The sequence below is a fragment of the Triticum aestivum genome, chromosome 7A, assembly GCF_018294505.1.
Source record: "Triticum aestivum cultivar Chinese Spring chromosome 7A, IWGSC CS RefSeq v2.1, whole genome shotgun sequence".
Taxonomy (NCBI): Eukaryota; Viridiplantae; Streptophyta; class Magnoliopsida; order Poales; family Poaceae; genus Triticum; species Triticum aestivum.
In genome coordinates, this window is record NC_057812.1 from 705,332,384 (window position 1) to 705,340,184 (window position 7,801).

Sequence of the window (7,801 nt, forward strand, 5' to 3'; positions counted from 1 at the left end):
GCGCAAGATACGAATCCAATGGATTCGACGCTATTGGGCAGAACAGTGGTTCAAGTACAGATTTGTGACAAAGGAATATGCTGAAAAGAATGCCATCAAGCGACCATGGGGAGACATCCTCTACAAAAATCTTCAACTCAGGACCAGAGATGAAGCCATTGAACAAGGCTTCTATCCCTGCATGGTCCGTGGACCACAGCCTGTGGATGCTGACCCATCGTCACTGCTATGGTGTCGTGACGACATTCTGTTCAAGCGCAACTTCCAGTTTGCCCAGAACTCAGCAAAGCAGAACAACAAGACATTGGGACTAGACTTCAACCCTGGTCCTTCTGCTCCAAGGGCTGACGGCACACGAGATGCAGAACCCAATATCGTCGGTCCTTTCTACAACCTTGAAGGTCTCATCACCCATATCTTAGTTCAAGGGACAGCCGTGAATGAGCCTGCAGATGACGCTGAATCAGATGAAGCGCCTGCAGCGCCGAAGCCAAAGAAGCAGCCTAAAGCTTCAAAGCCTGCCTCTGCTCCAAAAATCTCACAAGCGAAGCCACTGGCAACTGCACCTCCTGAAGACAGTGTGCAGTCTGAAGATTTGTCACGCATCTCCAAGCCCCAGAAGGTCAAGATGCCTCTGCCACACACCGGCCAAGAACTGACAGCTGCTGCTGTTCTGCGTAATGATGCCATTGATCTGTCCAGTGATGAAGATCTTGCAGATGACGCTCTTGAGCAACTGATCAAGAGCAAAGAAGAAGCAGAAATCTTCAATAATCCGCCTCTCTTTGACGTGGCAATCATCCATAACTTCATTGATGAATGGTTTGACACGCCCAACATCAGCTTCGACGATCTGCAACTTCCCATTGGCCTTAGTGTCGCCTTCCATGGCGCCATTGCTTCAGAGCTAGCTATCGCCCAGCGCATTGTTGAACTGAAGCAGAAGATTGACTTTGAGAAATCTCAGTTCAAGAAGCATATGGCCAAGCTCAGCGTGCAAGAGGTGAAGAACTTCAAGATTATGCTGCACGAGCTCAAGGAAGCCTTTCTCAAGAAACGTGCAGAAGCTCAGGGTTCTCGTGAGCGCATGAAGGTTCTGGCTGACAGGTGTGTGCAAGCCTACAATGAGGCTGAGAAGCGCAAGGCTCTTGGGCGTCTTGGCATCGACCCCAGAATGGCTGCAAAGACGAAGAAGAAGCCCGCTACGGCTGAACCCGACGCACCAAGGCAGGAAGCAGTTCCCATTGTCTTCCCAACTAGCATGACTGGCTCGAAGCCAAAAGCCAGGTCTACTGCTTCAGAACTGAAGAAAACGAGGACTACTGAGGCTGAAGTAAGGAAGAGGAAACATCCTGAAGCCTCTGCTACTACCCCCTCCAAGAAGAAGCGAAAGACCAAGAAGGAACGGGCTGCTCCCACAGAGCCCTTGATTGTTGAACCCATCTCCATGGTTCACCCTGACGCTGAACCTCAAGAGCGCCAACTGACTGTCCATGAGCCTGCTTTCACAGGGGCTCATGAAACGAAGACATTCCAGCAGCTGATCCCATCGCTGCTGAAGACATTGGTCATCATGACCATGTTGAAGATGATGCAGTTCTTCCTCAGCTCGAGCACCAACAGGTATCATCGCCTGTGCTAACGCACAACAAACTCATCAGCATTGGTCGTCCTCTGACGCCAATTGCTCAGGATGCATCATGAGCTGATCGCCCACAAGCACAAGAGGAAGAAGACTTTGAGGCCCAGCCAACTCCAACTCCACAGGCGTCGCCAGCGTTACGCAGGCTTCACAAAGGACCACGGCCTCCAGTCTTTGAATCTGAAGCTAAAGCTGCTGAAGACATTCCGTCTGCATCAGCCGATGAAGAAGTAACACCAAGTGCTATTACACCTCCGTCTCACCAAGAAGCTGTTCTCGAGGAGAACATGACTGTGACCGACCCTCCAGCTCGTCAAGTGGAGGTTGAGAATCTCGAGGCGGCCACCACTAACACCAATGAAGCCAATGACACTGTCATGGCTGAAGCTAATGTGGAGCCTTCACCAACCCAAGCTCCAGAAGTCAGCGAAGCCACTGATCCCACTGCTTCTGTTCCTGCGCCTGCTGCTGGTCCTCAGTTCGACTATCATGTTGAGCACATGCTTCAGGTCCAGAAGCCAATCCCAAGATTGCCCAGGTTTCCAGGTCCTGCATCAGCACCTGGATCCTTCAATATCAATGGCTTCAAAGCAGACAACACTTTCTTCAATAGCTCCAGGAACCCCTACTCAAGGGAAAGAATATCATCTGATCGGTTCTGGAGCTATCCGCAGCGAAGCTATTACTCCTGCATTCTATACAATCAAGGACGCATCTTCCCACACAAGCGTCTTGACATTGAAGCAATAGCTGGTCTGCCCTATCTAGAAGAAGCTCTGGATTGCTTCAAAGAGGTTGGATTGCTGTCGTTCGTCACCGACCAAGAGCATTGGAATGAAGAGTTGCTGCTCCAATTCTATGCCACACTTCACATCCGTGGGTACAACAGAGATCCGAAGACTTGGGTCCTGGAGTGGATGACAGGAAATGTTCATCACGAAGCCAAAGCCTTTGACATCATTGAGCTTACTGGTTTACCCACTCTTGGCGATCTCTACGAACATGGCTGTCAGCTTCATAGTGAAGCTGTTGAGAGCATCTTTCAGAAGCCTGAACCTAACATGAGTCAGATGCTCAGTATGATGAAGCCATTGCCCCAAGATGCTGCATATCCCACGGAGTTCTTTGTTGAAGACCTTGAGTATCTGCCAAGGACTATCTATCACATCATAAGGCGAACTCTCTGGCCCATCAAAGGACATTCTCCACATGCCAAGCTGGAAGGTGCAATGAAGACTTTGGTCTTCTATATTCTTCATGGCAAATGCTTCAATGCACAAGACTTCTTCATCCGCCAACTTGCTGCATCAGGCTCTGATCTTTTTGGCTTGAAGTTCTACGCTCCATGGATAATGCGGCTGATCAAACTCCACTCCGCCATCTCATATCAGCCATCTGCTCGCAATCATCGGATCTTTCTGCCTGATGTGGATATGTCTATTGAAGCCATCTATCCTGAGCCTGCCAAGGAACCTCTAAGTCTTCAGAATGCAGAGCATCAAAGTTTTTCTCAGAACATTGAAGGAGTTGAAGCCGTCACTCGTGTATATCCTTTGGCTGGCACTACACGTGCACCACATCCTGCCCTTACTGAAGCCACTGATAACACAATTGCCCAGCGACCCAAGAAGCGCACTCGTGTTCTCAATGACCGAGAGCTTCTTGTGGCTCTTCATCAGAAACAGGATAGGCATCATGACTGGCTAAAGCGTCAAATGCAAAGCCTCTTGGTGGATGTCAACCGCATTCGCAATCTTGCCACCAAGAATGCTTTTGTTGCCCATGAAACCTCTCGACGCACATGGAAGGGGCTGACGCTGATGTGCTCTAAAGATGATCTTCAAGAGGATAGCTTCTCGGAACGCTTCAATTTTGACTCCACATCTCCTCGAAGGGCAGTGCTGCGATGAACTCCATCTCTTGAAGACTCTGAGTTCTCTTCCTCTGCTGCAACTGTGAATGCCAGAGTGATCGAGGATGAAGACTATGCTACTTCACCGCCACCTCCTTCAGCACGCTTCGACACTGCTCCAAGTTCTTCTGCACCGCCGAACACCACTGGCGACCCTGCTGCTTCACCTACTCTTCATCGGAACGAGTAGATGCTCTATGTCTCCGAACCTTTTTGGTCCTTACTGACAAAAGGGGGAGAAGCATATGAGTTTGATAGTCTTCAAGCGGGTCCATATGGGCGGGTGCTTTATATTTTGCTTCATGTTTACAACTCTCGTTTTGATACATTTGGTTCTTTGAGTTGTAACACTTAAACTCGATGGTCGTCTGCTACTTATTTGCCACCTTGTGATGCGATGATAAATTCCACATGTGCGACGATAAATTCTGCACTTAGATCATTTTGCAAATGTCCATTTTCCATTATGCATGTCATTATCTTCACATACCTTCACATGCATAGTGGATTGTCATCATAAGTTGAAGAGGATCTCCACAAGCACAACCTGCCATGTGCATTTACATTCCAAAAGCAAATTACCTATATGCACATCTTCAGGGGGAGCCCTTGCAACTTATGAAGACAATTCCTTATCCTTTACAATTTCACATATTATATTCCCCGTTGAAAACTTCAACTAGTTTGTCATCAATCACCAAAAAGGGGGAGATTGTAAGTGCATCTAGTGCCACCCCTAGTTGGTTTTGGAGTATTGACGACAAACCTAGTTGAGGGACTAATGTGTTTGTGAGAATTGCAGGATAATACAGGTAGAAGTCCCTCATTGATTCGGTTTTCCTATCAGAGATGACCCCTAAAAATGTATGAAGACATTGATGTCAAAAGGTGGTATATGAGGATATTCACATTGAAGACTATGACAAGAGAAGACATCGCATGAAGCCTATGGAGCTTGAAGACTTAGATCTTTCGTAGTTCTTTTTCTTCTTCGTTGAGTCATAGGAACCACCGTACTGTTAAATGGGGTCCAAGAGAACCAGTCAAAATGACTGAAGTGATGCCTAACCAAAATCTATGTCTTCGAGTGAAGACTATGAGAGCGAATCTTGTCTAGAGTCGGACAAGTCAGCTTTGCTTGTAGCCCAAGTAAAGTTGCCATGTGAGTTTGAAATCTGACCGTTGGAACACGTGTCAGTTCCTTAGTCACCCAGGGTCATTTCGGACAAATCAGGTCGGGTTGCCTAGTGGCTATAAATAGCCCACCCTCTACAACCATAAAGGGTTGGCTGCTCAGATTCAGAGTACGGCTTTTGTCGTTTGAGAGCAACCCACCTCGAAGCCTTTGAGAGAGAATTCCTTGCGAGGATAAAGCCCAAACCACCCAGAGCCAAAGAGAATTAGGCATAACTTAAGTCTTCTTGTCTGTGTGATCTGAAGACTTATTACACTTGAGGACTGTGAATCCTCCAACCGGTTAGGCGTCACGTTTTGAGCATCCAAAAGACATTGTGGATCACCGATGAACGAAGTCTGTGAAGGTTTGGGAGTCTACCTTGAAGACTTACCAGAGTGATTGGGCGAGGTCTGTGTGACCTTAGCTCAAGGGGAATACGGTGAGGACTGGGTGTCCGGGACTGTGTGTCCTCAGGTTTAAATACCTAGCCGCCCTAACCAGACATACAGTTGTCACAGCAACTGGAACTGGTCCAACAAATCATTGTCTTCAACGAGTCACTGGTTTCATCCTTCCCTTCCCTTTACTTACTGTTACTCCTTGTGAAGTCATTGTATGTTTGCACTATCTTTTGTCTTCACTGAGTGACTGGGTATTCTATTTGGCTTCATAATATCTTCCTACCTGATCCTTACTACATTGCTGCTATTAGTCATTGTGCTCTCACTCCATTGAATACTTGACTATGGTTTGCCTAGTGTAGTCTACCTTCCGCTGCATGGTAATAGGTTTATTTCTATCGTTTGTCTTCGAAACTTCCACGTTTTGAAGACTTTCATAAAAATCGCCTATTCACCCCCCTCTAGTCGATATAACGCACTTTCAAGGCAATAAGGATAGAGCATTTAAAACAGACTTAATGTTTGTCTCTGTATCTTCTGCTGACAAGGACGCAGAGAAGACATTCGACGGTTTCTATAGAATGCATATGATTTGGACAGATAGAGTTTGAGATAGAAAGCGTAGAGAGATTAGGGTCCGATCACATTCACTTAGTTCAAAAGATTCAACAAGGAAGACGTAGCTATAAGTGAATGTTGTAGAGGACAGAACACTAATATGTATATATCAAAAGACAATCAAATCAACATAGTGAAGATAATCATGAAGACAAGTTGAAATTGAAGCCAAACGAAATGTGAAGACATAGCAAATGTAACGCCATGAGTAAAACACTTCAAACAGAAGAATTTGGTGGTGGCGTTACCCACCATATAGGAAGTATTAGACCCAGACACGTCGCATAATTATCGTGGCGCTCCGAAGTCAAATTCCACGTTAATGTATTCACACTCAGAATGTAAGTCTTCATTGATTGAAGATATACTTCACTTTGTGTGTTGCACATCTGTGTCATCAACATGCTTAAGTGTTAGGATGTGTGCCTGATCACAGAATATTTGAGGATTCCAAGATATTTAGCTCACACCGTAACTTGCAAAACCTCTTCTCATCCAAGGGCTTGGTGAAGATATCTGTCAATTGCTCTTCAGTGTTGACGTGTATGATATCAATATCTTCCTTCATAACACGATCTCTGAGAAAGTGATGACGAATTTCAATGTGCTTTGTCTTCGAGTGCTGAACTGGGTTGTTGGCAATCTTGATGGCGCTTTCGTTTTCGCAGTAGAGTGGCACTTGCTTCAGATGAATGCCATAGTCTTTGAGTGTTTGCTTCATCCATAGAAGCTGAGCGCAGCAAGATCCATCAGCAATGTATTCAGATTCAGCAGTGGAGAGAGATACACAGTTCTGCTTCTTTGAAGACCAACATACAAGTGATCGTCCCAGAAAATGACATGTTCCTGATGTAGACTTGTGATCCACCTTGTCACCAGCATAATCAGCATCCGAGAATCCAACTAGATCAAACTCTGAGCCCTTTGGATACCATAATCCTAGTGTTGGGGTGTGAGCCAAATATCTGAGAATTCGCTTCACAGCTAATTGATGTGATTCCTTTGGTGCCGCTTGGAACCGGGCACACATGCAAACACTAAGCATGATATCTGGCCTAGATGCACATAAATAAAGCAAGGAACCAATCATGGAGCAGTATACCTTTTGATCGAACTCTTTACCATTGTCGTCGGGACCCAGATGATGTTTGGCTGGCATTGGCATCGTGAAGCCTTTGCAATCTTGCATCCCAAATTTCTTCAGGCAATCTTTGAGGTATTTCTCTTGAGATATGAAGATGTCGTTGCGTTGCTGATGTATTTGAAGACCAAGGAAGAACTTCAGCTCACCCATCATGGACATCTGATATTGCCCTTGCATCATATATCCAAAATCTTCACTGTATTTCTGATTGGTGCAGCCGAAGATAATGTCATCCACATATATTTGGCACACAAACAGTTCACCATCATATGTCTTCGTGAAGAGAGTGGGGTCGAGGGAACCAGGTTTGAAGCCTTTGCTCTCCAGGAAGTCTTTGAGTGTGTCATACCAAGCCCGAGGGGCTTGTTTGAGGCCATACAGTGCCTTGTTGAGCTTGTACACCATGTCAGGATGTTTTGGATCTTCAAAGCCAGGCGGTTGTGCAACATACACTTCTTCTTCAATCTTGCCATTGAGAAAAGCGCTCTTCACATCCATTTGATACAGAAGAATGTTATGATGATTTGCATAGGCCAGCAGTATGCGTATGGCTTCAAGCCCAGCCACATGAGCAAATGTTTCATCGAAGTCAATCCCTTCAACTTTAGTGTATCCTTGAGCAACGAGACGAGCTTTGTTACTGACAACTTGACCATGCTCATCTTGCTTGTTGCGATATATCCATTTAGTGCCTATTATATTGTGCTTACGAGGATCAGGACGCTTAACCAGTTCCCATACATTATTCAGCTCAAACTGTTGAAGCTCTTCTTGCATAGCTTGAATCCATTCAGGTTCCATGAAGGCTTCATCAACTTTCTTGGGTTCAGATATTGTGACGAATGCGAAGTGCCCACAGAAATTTTCTAGCTGTGTTGCCCTTGAACGAGTGAGTGGACCTGGTGCA